The following is a 14,486-nucleotide window of genomic DNA, read 5'->3' as shown; positions in this document are numbered from 1 at the left end:
CATAAGTAGTATAGCAAAGTGTTTAAGGGTTCACACTATAGAGACTACTTAAATTTCGAGTCTGGATCCTTGATTTACTTCTTGTGGTTCTGTGACCTTGACGAAGTTACTTAAACACTTTCTACCTCTGTTTTATCACCTGTAAATGGGGATAATTATTCCGTGTAACTGATAAGATTGTTGTAAGCATGAAAATGACATTTAAATGTAAAGCCTTAGAAATTCCTGGCACCAAAAATGAAGAAAGAAAGAAAGAAAAAAGAAAGAAAAAAAAAAGCCATATGAGGTGTGTTGTAACAATTATGATAGCAGAGTCAGCATTTTAATATCTTGTTTTGTTACTAAAATTCAAAGCCAAAATTTGGTCAAATTGGCTCACAAATGATACTAACTTATCCTATCAGTTATTGTTACAAATATTGTAAATTGTCACTTAGTTTAAAGCATCATTTCTTTCAGAATTGTATGCCTTTTAACTGCCAATCAAAAAACAGAATCCATTCAACTATATGAACTTCTCATGGAGAAAACTTGCCAACAGATTTTGACTAGTTAGGTGGATGTTGAGAAAGCTTGTTAAAAATGCAGAGTCTCTGGGCACCTGGGTGGCTCAGCTGGTTAAGCATTTGCCTTCCGCTCAGGTCATGATCCCAGGATCATGCTCAGTGAGAAGCCTCTTTCTCCCTCTGCCTGCAGCTCTCCCTACTTGTGCTCGCTCTTTCTCTCTGTCAAATTAATAAAATATTCAAGAAAGAAAGAAAGAAAGAAAGAAAGAAAGAAAGAAAGAAAGAAAGAAAGAAAGAATTAAAAAATGCAGAATCTCAGGTTCCACCAAGATCCTCATGTGCTTCTTAGGCATCCTGAAGTTTGAGAAACACTGCTTTAAGGAGTCACCGTGCAGAAATAATTACCTAACGAATCTGTTTAACTAGTGAGCACATATGGAATTGAGCATATAATAAAAAGTTGATTTATTTTATAAAGGTTATCTTTGTTTCAATAAACTTTTTTTAATGTATATTCAAGTTCTTGCCAAATGAATAGCTGAAAACACATTGTTACACTTTATGTACTTAAGTTTAAGAAGATATAATGACTTAGAGTTCACACCGGTTTAATAAAGCTTTAAAAGAGATTATGCTATTCAAATGACTTGTAATTTAGTTTAAAAATATCATCTAGGAATTTTTGTTCACCCTAAATGATTGATCATCTCAATGGTAAATCTCAAAAAGATGGTTAGCTATAATTGGAAAGAAAATTTTAAATATTCCATCTCGACCATCAGACTATCTTCCAGCTTTTCATTATTCAGACCAAATATTGTCATGAAAATGAATTCATCAATGTAACAGAGATAAATGAGCCAACACAGAACAGACAGAACTATCTTCCGGTTCTTAGGAGGGAAATTGTCTCATTGCCCTATTATATCAGTGACAAAGATGTCTGGACTTTATGAGCATCTCTTTCCATTTAGTCTTTTTTAAATATTAATGACACAGTGATTTAACCTCAAAAGTAGGTTCAAGAAAGTGCCTGGAAAGTACTTCCAAGGTTGAAGACTGAAGATAAAACTAATCAAATTATCCAAAAGATTTGGATAGTTGATGCATACTGAAGGATATTATTAATGTTAACTTGAAAAATGTAATTTAAATAAAGCAACTTAATGAATCACAATATTCATATTTTACATATAAATACCTACTAGGAAAACATCTAGCAACATAATCAAACATATACTGTCTTATATACACAATTCATTATGGAGGGTATTTTAGCTTGAGGACAAACTCTATTAGCCATCCAGATTCAGGCATCTGTAGGCATAACTGAGAAATGTGCACTGAAACCTTATAGATTCTATTTTCATAAAGGGTGGATATGTTTTCTGGAAGAAAATTTAAATTTAAAAGAAGTTGAATGCATATTCAAGGAGCTTGTCTTATTATCAAAGTCCTGATTGTCAGGAGGAGTGATTCTTAGTGTAGCAAGGCTTCACTTGTCATTAACATACGTCACCTGTCTAGTCTATGGAATTATGTTTAGATCATATAGAAAGAAAGGTCTTTTAAAAAGATGTTTACATCAAAATTGGTGAAACACTTCAGGAAAACTAGCAGCAGTGTCTTGCAACACATATAACTTGGGTACAATTCAGAAGTAAGGGATCCAGAGGGTATCTTGGAGTATGGTAGTCTGAAGTCTCCAGATCAGTAGGACATTCATTGTGGAGAATAGTTAGAGACTGCGGCAAAAAGTTAAAACACATCACTGTTCCCTGTGAGAAGGAGATAGTAATAGTTCTGAAACAAGCATTGTGGTAGCTGCTTGGACTTGTACGTCAGAACCAGTAGGAAAGATGCTGAACTGTATTCGGTGTGAGAAAGTGGAATCAACAGTGAATAAAATATGATAGTTATCAATAATGTGATCAAACTGTGCCCACTGATGCGTTAGACTATCAGAAATTATTTCAAATAACATCATGCTATGAAAAAAACAAACTGGGACCTAGGATGAGAAAGAAAAAGAGCATTTATTTCTGAGTGGGTGACATGACTATTATTCTGGTGATATCTGACTAAAAGGAAACAGAGACATGATAATTTGTGCATCCTTACTTTTCATAATCACATCTAACACACACATTCATACACGTCCATACACACTCACGGAAGCATAAAAACAGAGTGAACAAATTAACAATCAGGAGCGTGCTTCTCAAGATGAATGTGAGCTGCCTATTTCTGTACTCCCTCCCTCACTGAAACACACTGAATAAACTGACAGGGTGCAGAGCTTCCTGGTAACAAATGGACATTGTTGAAAACACATGCAAAATATGAGAACCATGAAAATTCAGTAGTTTGGCTGTGACCACTGAGAAGGTATAAAAAGTGGCCCATTGAATTCCATATCCAGAATGTCAGAAATGTTTAAAAAGAAATGACATTCTATTTTTTTTTTCCTTTTGGACTACCTTTCTAAATTAGAGGTTTTATGCTGTTGGCCTGATGCAACCAAGTAGAGAAATGTAAATTAAAAAAAAAAAAGCCCTGTATTTATACTTAACTTCAAAATGAGTTATGAAAACCTCTTGCTCAGCCCTAAGAGGTGGGATGCTGGAAACTAAAGGGTGCTGTATATATATGACAGATTTTTTTTTTTTTTTTGAGAGAGAAAGATGAAGAGAGAGTGAGAGAGCATGCAGGGAAGGGGCAGAAGGAGAGGGAAAGAGAGAATCCTAAGTAGGTTCCATGCTAGGCGAGGGTCCATCTCATGACCCTGAAAACATGACCTAAGCTGAAATCAAGAGTCTAATGCTTAACCTACTGAGTCACCCAGGCGCCCTAAATTTTTTTTTCTTTTAATATGATTAAAGCCTCCAGCTGCTTTTATTCATTTCTCCACCTATTGACATCATGTTTTTCAGCACATGGAAGGCCAGGATTGAACTACTCCCGTCAAACGAGCGGCAGATATCAGGTAATTTATGCGTACAGAGTATCCACAAAACAGAAAACAAACTTCCCAAAATGCAAGGATATTATACATCAGAATGAAAAATTTCATGTTCCCAGCAGTTTAAAGGGGAAAAAAGACCCCAAAAATATAATTCTAAATTGAGATACAAGAAAGCAAAAGATAGATGAAATTTAGCTCACAGATCAGCTAAAGCTAATCATATTTCTCATATGTGTTAGGCTTCAGAAAATGAGTGGAAGATAAGAAAGGACAAAATTGAAAGCTATATGGAAGTAACAAAATTGAAGATTGTGTACTGAGAACACAATCTCCCATATGAGAAAATCACAGAAAATTAACCAGAAAATAATAAAGATTATAGAGATGAGAAAGAAGAGCAAATCATCATCATCTGCTTCATTTGTGTTGGCTGAGGCTCCACAGGCAGGAAAAGCAACCTAAGAAAGAAGGGTCTCAATATAGTTAACTTGTCATCAAGTGGCTTCTTAACTCCTCCAGGAATAGTGCTGTGCTGGAGGTCCAGCATAGGTCTCCTTTGTTTGTAGGTTGGATATTCGGAGGTAGCGATCAAAGACTGGTATTGGTAAGGGAGAGTCCATGCTGTCGGGCCCATAGATAGCTTCAGTCTGCCACCATGACTACTCTGTTCTTGTGTCCATCCACAGGTGGATGTTTAAGTGGCCACATTATTTAGTCTATTTGGTTTTCAGTACCTCTTTCATAATAAAAGCTTTCTGGTGAGAATCAACATGTGACGAAAAACATCTTCACACTTCATATTCATTCCGATATGCCTATTGAAATGCCTTCACCCAGACCCTTGTGTCTTCAACTTTTCAGATCATTTTCTCCTCCTATCCTGATCACATAATTAGACCAATCTGTAGTGTTTTTTTTTTTTTTTTTTTTTTTTTTTTTTTTTTTTTCAGGCCACATTTTCTGCACCATGTGGGTAACAAAGTGTCCTACTTGCAGGTAGGAAGATTTTGTCTCTCCATTGTCTTTTTTTTTTTTTTTAAGATTTTTATTTATTTATTTGACAGAGAGAGAGAAAGAAAGAGCGAGCGCGCACAAGCAGAGGAAGTGGGAGATGCAGAAGCAGGTTCCCTGCCGAGCAGGGAGCCCAATGCCGGGCTTGATCTCAGCACCCTAGGATCATGACCCGAGCTGAAGGCAGACGGCTTAACTGAGTGAGTCACCCAGGCGCCCCTATATACAGAGCTATCAGAGTACTACTAGTTTATAAAAGAGCTGCTTATATGTTTAAATATAACCTACATACATGTGAAGGTTTTAGTATGAGTTCGTAGAATCTAGATATGTTTTATGAAATATATTTGGTAGTAAAAGCCACTTTAGATGAATGTTTCTGTTATCATTCACTATGAGAAAAAAAAGGGAGAAGAATATGAAAGCAAAAGATTAGGTATTTTTCTAATAACTATATTTTTCAGAACCCCAAATCAGGGCACATAGTAAGGAAATATAATAATAATAAACCTTGAACTCTCAAAAGATCCAGATATAATGATTTTCAAAGACCACCATAAGCGAGCTTTCATAACAAAACCCATTATTTTCCTCAAAGTTCTTAATTGCAGGAATGACTGGAATTCATCTCTTTAATTTTTATCTTGAGTACTTTTTGAATCTTTTATTTCTATTAGATCTTTGTTTCTGCAAATATCTGAGAATCATTCAAAACTATTAGTGCATAAAAAGCAATAAATAAATATTGATTAATTAGTAAGAAAAGGAGAAGTTCATTTAGTAAATAATAAAGGGCCTCCTTTTAAAGTCACCTCTGAACATGGCCACAGTACAGCTAGTGTCCATTTTCATCTTGGAACTATAAGCAGGCACTAATCTAATGTTTTCCTCCCTATTAAGCTTATTATAGAGGACCTTCTGTGGGGCATTAGGTGTAAGCTCAGGGAGGAGTGCGTATTAGTTTCATGTGGCTGATGTAACAAATTACCACAGACTTGGTTGCTTAAAACAACAGAAATCGATTTGCGCACAGTTTTGGAGGCCAGAAATCCAAAATCAATTTCACTAGGATGAAATCAAGCTGTTAGCAGGACCATATTTCCACTGGAGGCTCTAGAGGATAATCCACTCTCTGCTTCTTCCGGCTACTGATGGCTATTGCTATTCTTTGGCTCATGTCCCCATCACTCCAATCTCTGCCTCCATGATCAAGTTGCCTTCTCTTATTCTTCATCAAGTCTCTTTCTTTGCCTCGCTCTTATAAGGACATGTTATATAAAATATAACAATGTGTCTTTATCTCTTCATTTGCTAATAATTGGAATATACATAACAAAAATACTTTACTGTGAGGAAGGGTACCTTTCTAAAGCAAATGCATTTTTATTACCTACTTATTTCCCAGTCCTGTTCTTAGAAGCGAGGTAGATAATTGTAGATAAAGGCCCAAAAAGTACAGGATGAAAAACAAGTATAGAAATTAGGCTAGTTTTCTAGGAGCAGAATTATGTATGTTTTATTCAATAATTGCTACTTAAACAAGGTACAGTTCTAAGTACAAGGATACACAATGGTGAGCGACATATATTACATGCCTTTAAAGAATTTATTGTGATTGACTATATACTGGGGAGTAATGAGTAATAAAATAATGGTTCCTGATTTTTTGATGATTAAATATTTTATTTTTTTGAGAAAAGTTAACTTTAAATTTCATTTTGATTCCAGTGTAGTTCACTTACAGTGTTATATTAGTTTCAGGTGTACAATAGAGTGATTCAACAATTGCATATATTACTCCACGCTCATCAAGATAAGTGTACTCTTAATCTCCTTTACCTATTGCACCCTTCCTCCCAACTACCTCACCTCAGGTAAACATCTGCTTGTTCTCTAAAGTTAAGACTGTTTTACTTCCGTTTTTATTTTTTTGATTTCTCTCTCTCTTTTTTCCCCCTTTATTTTTTTGTTTTGTTTCTTAACTTCCACATGAGTGAAATCATATACTATTTGTCTTTTCTATGAGTGGCTTATTTTGCTTAGCATTATATTCTCTAGATCGCAAATGGCAAGATTTCATTCTTTTTTATGGCTGAATAATATTCCAGTATACATATATCCCCCATATATTCTTTATCTGTTCAGCTATGAGTGGATACGTGGGCTGCTTCCATAATTTCATTATTGTAAATGATGCTATAGTAAACATGGGGGTGTATACATCCCTTCAAATTACTGCTTTCATATTCTTTGGGTAACTACTCACAAGTTCAACTACTAGATCATATGATAATTCTATTTTTAATTTTTTGGGGAACCTCCATACTGTCTTCCACAGTAACTGCACCAGTTTACATGCCCACCAACAGTGCATGAGGGTTCCTTTTTCTCCACATCCTCACCAACACTTGTGGTTTCTTGTGTTGTTGACTTTAGCCATTCTGACGGGTGTAAGGTGATATCTCATTGTGGTTTTAATTTGCATTTCCCTGATGATGAGTGATGCTGAGCATCATTTCATGTGTCTGTTGGCCATTTGCAGTCTTCTTTGGAGAAATGTCTGTTCATTTTTTCTGCCCATTTTTCAATTGGATGATTTGGTTTTCCTGTGTGTTGAGTTGTATAAGTTCTTTATATATTTTGGATACTAACCCTTTATCATATATATCATTTGCAAATATCTTCTCCCATTCAGTAGGTCATCTTTTAGTTTTGTTGATTGTTTCCTTTACTATGCAGAAGCTTTTTATTTTAAGGTAGCACCAATAATTGTTCTTACTTTTGTTTCCATTGCCTCAGGAGACATATCTAGAAAGATGTTACAGCTGATGTCAGCGAAATTACTGCATGTACACTCTCTTCTAGGATTTTTATTGTTTTAGGTTTCACTTTTAGTTCTTTAATCCATTTGCATTTACTTTTGTGTATGGTGTAAGAAAGTGGTCCAGTTTCATTTTTTACAGGTAGATGTCCAGTTTTCCTGGCACCATTTGCTGAAGAGACTCTTTTTCCCATTGTATATTCTTGCCTCTTTTGTTGAAGATTAATTGACCATATAATGGAGTGTTTATTTCTGTGCTCTCTATTCTCTTCCACTGATCTGATGTTTTGAATTATCCTGAACTTCATAATTTTTAACAGACACCCAAGTCACTACTAAGGAATAGAAATTAAGCACTAATGTTCTTTCTAAGCACATGCTATCTACATATTATGTATCAGCCATGTTAGAATCTTATGCATACATATATCCTAACTTTCCTATTACCAGAGATCACTGTTTATCTTAGAACATAGCCTCTCAATAGTAACTCTGGGCTCAGTGACCAAAATATTTGTGTGTGTGCACGTGCATACATGTGTGTGCATGTGATGGGTGTTTGGGTAAAGACTATAGAAAAAAAAGAATGAAAGATGTGTCAGAAAGGCTCAAAGAATTTGAAACAATTTTCAAATCTATTGATTTTAAAAAACAAACTGGCAAACTGTTAGTTTGCTTTCTAAATTACATCTTCTAAGTCCTGTTTAGTTTGCCCTTCTTAGTAAGTTAGTTGGTTGGGAAGTCCTTATTTAGTTTGTTATCACTTTAAAAGTCTTAAATATGAAAATAACCACTTCAATAATATATAAGAATGAGTATTAGCAAAAATGTTATGTATATTCGATTAGTTATTCATAATATCTTGTTATGGTATGCAACTTGACAATAACTCAGAAAAAAGTCTTTATATTTTTGTTTCAAAAATACAATCATAGGAGTGCCTGGGTGGCTCAGTCGTTAAGCATCTGCCTTCGGCTCAGGGTGCGATCCCAGAGTCCTGGGATCGAGTCCCACATCAGGCTCCTCTGCTGGGAGCCTGCTTCCTCCTCTCCCACTCCCCCTGCCTGTGTTCCTTCTCTCGCTGGCTGTCTCTCTCTCTCTGTGTCAAATAAATAAATAAAATCTTTAAAAATAAAAAAAAGTACAATCATAATTTTCCTCTTTTTGGCCTGGGTGTATTTAAAACCAAATGCATGAAATACATGAAATAATTTAGAACAATAGAAGTAGGGCTATAAGTTTAATGCATTCTTTATATTGCTAGTCATTTCCCACCAACTAGAATGGAAAAAAAAAAAAAGACCATAAATTACTTTAATTTTTAGTTGACAGTGAAGCATGCTGCATAAGTTAAGCATTTAATGTTGCTCCAGAAATATTTGAAATATACTTCAGATGGAATTACCAAGATTTGTTTATTGTTACTTGAATTAATTTGTTCATTTATCATTTATTGAATAATATCTGACACCACAGTGCTAGAGAAGTCAGTCATGCATGGAGTTAAAGAAATCTAATAAAGAAGGAAATCCTCTAAATTACGTTCTATACATCTGGCAAGAACATAACAGAAATTATTTTCATAATAGTCACAGATGCTAGGGTTGCTCTAAAAGATTTTGATTACAGGATTTGTATTTGTATACCTTGAAGCTATATACATGTAACTTGCTTCCTATAGCATAAAAAGCAATAATATAATAATCTTAGTTGGAAGGGTATTAGGTACCTGATATATGCTTAATATTTCACATGTGTTATCATTAATATTTGCATCAACTTTATGCAACAGATATTATCATTTAATATCCCCACTTTCAAATAAGGTTCAAATTAAGTAAATTCCCAGAACATGTATATATTTCATTACTGGAGACAAGATTTAAACATAGGCCTATCCACAAAACCTATGTTCTTTCCATTATACCATACTGCTTCCCACATGATTAAGACTTTGTGTACTTGTGTGTGTATGTACATATAAAAATTTAATGCTTTTAATTAATTTCTTTAGATTGAGTATTTGAAAGAATATTTCAAAGAAAGCAAAATATTGATCTGTGTTAAATCCTGTTTATTTCAAATGTGCATTAGAAATTCAAAGTTTAGTCCTATTACAGATTAATTAAAATAGCAAATAGAATCTTTGAAATTATTTGTTGATTTTTTGTATTTATTATGAATAGAACTTTTCCTAGCTGATTAACCAGAATTGTTCATGATTGTAGACAATGGCCCTTTTATAACTGATTATGCATATCACTAAGTTCTGCATATCACTAAGCATTTATGCTACCATCCATCAATGATATGCCATTGAGTCTGCATTCATATTTTGACTCTCAATGTAAAGTCATACACATATGTTTTATTCCCTTTTTATCTTTTTAAATGCATTTAAACCATATTTTCTTGCCATTAGATTTGTTTATTAAAATTTAACTAAATTTTGGGGGTCCCTGACTGGCTCAGTCAGTTAACTGTTCAACTCTTGATTCTGGCTCAGGTCATGAACTTGGGGTCATGGTATCAAGCCCCACATAGGGCTCTGCATTTGGTGGGGAGTCTGCTCGAGATTCTCTCTCTCCCTCTCTGCCCCTCCCCCACTTCATGCGTGCTCTCTCTCTCTCTAAAATAAATAAATAAATCTTTAAAAAAATTTTTACTAAATTTTAACAATTGCCTTCAAAACAAAATAAGAAACTCAAAAATAATTTCAGTGGCAATGGATGGCAAATCTGATGATAGCTGTTCCCAATGAAAGTAAACATACTAAACTACGTGAAGATGAAAACCAAAAATTAACACAGACTTGGGCTGTTAACCACCACCTCATTTGTACATGCTAAGGCCAGATTATGGTTACTATTGTCCAATGCATCAATATCTTTTTCTCAATTATTCTGATAGCCTCTTACTGGCTTCTTGGTGTTTATTGTAATCAGTATCAGTACTTTGGAATTTTCTACCACTTCTAACTGGGACATTGTTATCTTGAATATCCACAGAGTTGTTTTTTTCCATTTACTTCAGCTTCCTGTTCATGGCACCCATAGAGAGAGGCTTCTCTGCCATAAAATAGCAAACCTGTTTCTTGACTGTCTCCAGGATTCTCTATTTCCCTCAGTCTGTTTTATTTTCTCCATAACACATGTAACTACAGGACATATTATGTATTTATATTTTATTGTTTTATTGTCTGATTCCCCCCATATTAAAGCAAGCCACAAAGCAGGCATTCTACTACTTTTCACTACTATACAGCCACTGTCTACAAGAGTGTCTGGTTTATATGTGCAGAGTTATTATGCATTTTTAATTAATTAATTATTTGTATCCTAATTTTTAAATTTCACCATTTGTAGTTATTAACTTTTAGATTTTTCAATTTCCCCCAAATGAGGTATTTTTGTAAATAACACCTAATTGTGATACATGCAAAATTTATCAGAATTTAATATACACACATGCACACAATGTGTTATTTTCTAAGCATTTGTAATTTTCAAAGTAATCTTATTTTTGTCATTTTTGAAAACATTTTGATGTAAACTAGAGAATAAAATGTAGTATTTTCTATAGAATGAAAACAAGTATTATCCAAAGTACATTTTTCTTTCAGATCACCTTAAAACAAATTACTTTTTAAAATTCTCCTTCGGAAGCCTGGGTGGCTCAGTTGGTAAGTGTCTGCCTTTGGCTCAGGTCATGACCTCAGGGGCCTGGGATCCAGGTCCCACATGGGGCTCCCTGCTCAGTGGGGAGCCTGTTTCTCCCTCTGCCTTCCACTCCCCCTGCTTGTACTTACTCTCTCTTTCTCTCTCTGACAAATAAGCAAATAAATTTTTTAAATTTTCCTTCAGGGGCTCCTGGGTGGCTCAGTCAGTTAAGTGTCTGCCTTCAGCTCAGGTCATGATCTCAGGGTCCTGGGACTGAGCCCCACACTCAGCTCCCTGCTTAGTGGGGACCCTGCTTCTTCCTTTCTTTCTGCCACTCCCCCAGTTTGTGCCCTCTTGCTCTCTGTCAGATAAATAAATAAAATCTTTTTTTAAAAAATTTTTAAAATAAATAAATAAATTCTCCTTCAAAGTATGAAGAACATCTTCCTAATTGCATCATTATTTTATTTTGGCATGCTAATGAAATATTTATTTTAGTGGCTCTTGAGTAATATTAACTTAATAATGATTTATGTTAAATTAATTGCCTTAAAATACCTATTAATTTTTATACTTTAAGCATAAATTAACAATGAATATATTAATGATTTACATAAGTGACACTTTGTTGATTTAGAAAAGAAAATTATGGATCACTTAAAATTAAAGATAAAAATTTCCATTTTCTCCATAATTATTATAGAATTTTTATATTTGAGAAAACACATTTCTGCTTCAAATTAATAATAATTCATCCTGTTGTTCTAACTTAAAGTTTTTAGATTTATATTGACCACGTATCCCAATTTTTTCTGACTTATTTTTCTATTCCCTGAGATCAGAATGTTTGAACAAGAACAGGAGTTACATGGAAGTACAATTCAGATGACAGAATCCATGATATGAAAGAAACATAATACTCAACACAGTTCCTAGGATACTGACCACTGCAAGAATTTTCAAACCTCATAGCTGGGCTTTGGGTCCTCTGCTGAATCCTGGAAGTAAAAATATTGGGTTCTGATTTGATGATACTATAGTTTCAACACTTAAAATTTATTGGGAACTATGACTGGAGCCCAAAGACTGCAAGAGGAAACTAACTGTAAGACTAGGGAGTCTGGTAGAGCTGGTTCCATGTGGGTAGATTCACTCGCTGTCAGCAATGCTGCCCCACACACATCAAGGGGCACTCAATCTTCCACTGGTTCTTTTCATAGGTAAAATCCAGCTGGAGGTCAACTAATAAGGATGCCTGGGGAATATCCCTATTGCAGTTAGCCCCTCTGCAATAAAGACTAGAGCAGAGGAGTGGCAAAGAAAAAAAAAATGTCTTTGGGAGTACAGGTCCAAGAATGGGACAATCCATCTTTGTTTTCACTCTGTGTGAATTTTCTTTCTTCCCTTTTGGTATATTTGATCATCTCAAAAAACCTTCATTTTCCTGCCTAATAAAAGACCATGATCCCTCATATAAACACAGGATTTTTCACCTTCTACCAATGATCTGGAGAAGAACCATGAACTAAATGTCAAGTCAAATCAACTAATACTCTTCATACAAAGTAGCAAAGGAAGGAGAAGACACAAAAAAGAAATGTACACATAGTTGCTATCAAACTCATATTTGAAACTGAAAAGTGTTTCACTTGGTATTATTTACTTTTTTCACTACCCATATCATTTATCCCTTATCTTCAGTTAATATCTTAGTTCATTGTTTTGTCTTGGTTTTTTAATCTGGTAGTAAAACGTTATTCATGAAATATCTGAATTAGTAATGATTCTGCCTTTATTATATTGTTCTAACATTCCAGTCAACTTTATTGTAGGACATGAATTTCCAGAAAGGTGTCCCCCTAAATTGCCTGAGTCCTAGACATTGACTTCCTTGTAAGTATTTTGTAGCAGCAACTAAATTAGTCCCTGATAAATGACATATATTTTCTGACCAGTAGTGTATAGTGGCTTGAGGAGTCCAGAATATCCTAGTGGCAGTATCAACTCTCAATTTAATAAGATCACCCTTATTCCCCTGATGAAAACATCTTCATTCAGAAACTAAGAACTATGGAACAGAAAAGCAAGTCTGCAGAAACGGGATGCAAAAAATCTCTGGTGGATTGTTAGGTATAATGCTAAGAAGTATCATTTTCACCTCCATCTTTATTTTTCTGACCTGTATAATCTGGCCTATGGTAGAAACAGTACTTTAGATTTGGAACCGATTCAAAAAACTGATTGGGAGCACAGCTCATTAACCTTATTGGTTACCGTTTGACACTATAACTGACTCCTCAGTTGGCCCATCAAGTTATATTAGGCCAGCTTTTCCCGTGGTCATTGCGTATCTGATTATCTAACTGCCGAGTTCCCAGCCTGCCAAGAGCAGAAGTCAAGAGTAAACTAAACACTCAGTATGGAACCATTGCCCAAAAAGAACATCCAACTACGTGGTAGGAGTTTGGTCACATTGCATCTTTCCATCATTGAGAGGTGGTAGTCTGCCATCACATTATGATGATGGCATATTTCACTGGGCATATAATTTCAGAGTAATAAAGATAAAAATTATTTGAAACGCATTTTTAAAAATCAGAGGTTATATTAATTACAACAAATAAATCTCAATTGTTTCATTATAGAACTTGCCAGAAGGGAAAAATTCTACCTACTGTTTTTTAAGCGTTTTTTGAAAGTTAGCTTTTGATAGAAAACAATGTTAAACAACAACAAAGAGTAGCACTTGTAAGTGTACTTAATCTCTCTCATCCAGAGATAATGTTTATCATCTTAGTTTCTATATACTGAGATCTTTTCTTTGCATATTTTCCTTAAAAAAGCCTGTATCAATCATGAATTAGTTTTAAAAACATGATAGACACACACATAATTCTCAGTTCGTGCAGATTGTTATTCTTCTAATTTGTGTAAGTCAAAAACTGAATGAAAATGGCTTAGACATTTCAAAACAACCCATCACCTTAACAAAAATCTCTAAGAAATAGATGATATTTGAAACAAATGAAGTGCTGTTTTACATCCCTAGAATGAACTATATTTAAAATAACAGTAACAACATGATATTAATATTTGGCTCACATGCTGACTTTAATCAAAGAGTCAACTTAATTTTCAAATATTATTTTCTGCTAAGCATCTTCAGACAAACTTCCTCTGTCTTTTTATTATTTCTAATGAAATTTTTTTTCTTCCCAATATTTTAAATTATTTTTAGTGAATTACATTCCTGTCACATATTCTGTACTTCCTATAGAATTTTATTAACATGGAACATAATTTATAACATTAAAAAGTATTAGCACCTAATACACAAAAGTCTTCAACCCATCCTTTATAACTAAAATTATATTGTAAGCATTTGTAAATCCAGTTTTATGTCTAAAGAGCTAATGTCTTTCAAACAGTCATGTTTAAATATAAACTTAAAGTATGATGTGGAAGTTGGCATTCTCTAGAGGAACAGAAAAGTGTGTGTGTGTGTGTGTGTGTGTGTGTGTGTG

This window comes from Ursus maritimus, unplaced genomic scaffold (genome assembly GCF_017311325.1).
Source record: "Ursus maritimus isolate PB19 unplaced genomic scaffold, ASM1731132v1 scaffold_29, whole genome shotgun sequence".
NCBI lineage: Eukaryota > Metazoa > Chordata > Mammalia > Carnivora > Ursidae > Ursus > Ursus maritimus.
This window is presented reverse-complemented; position numbering follows the sequence as displayed.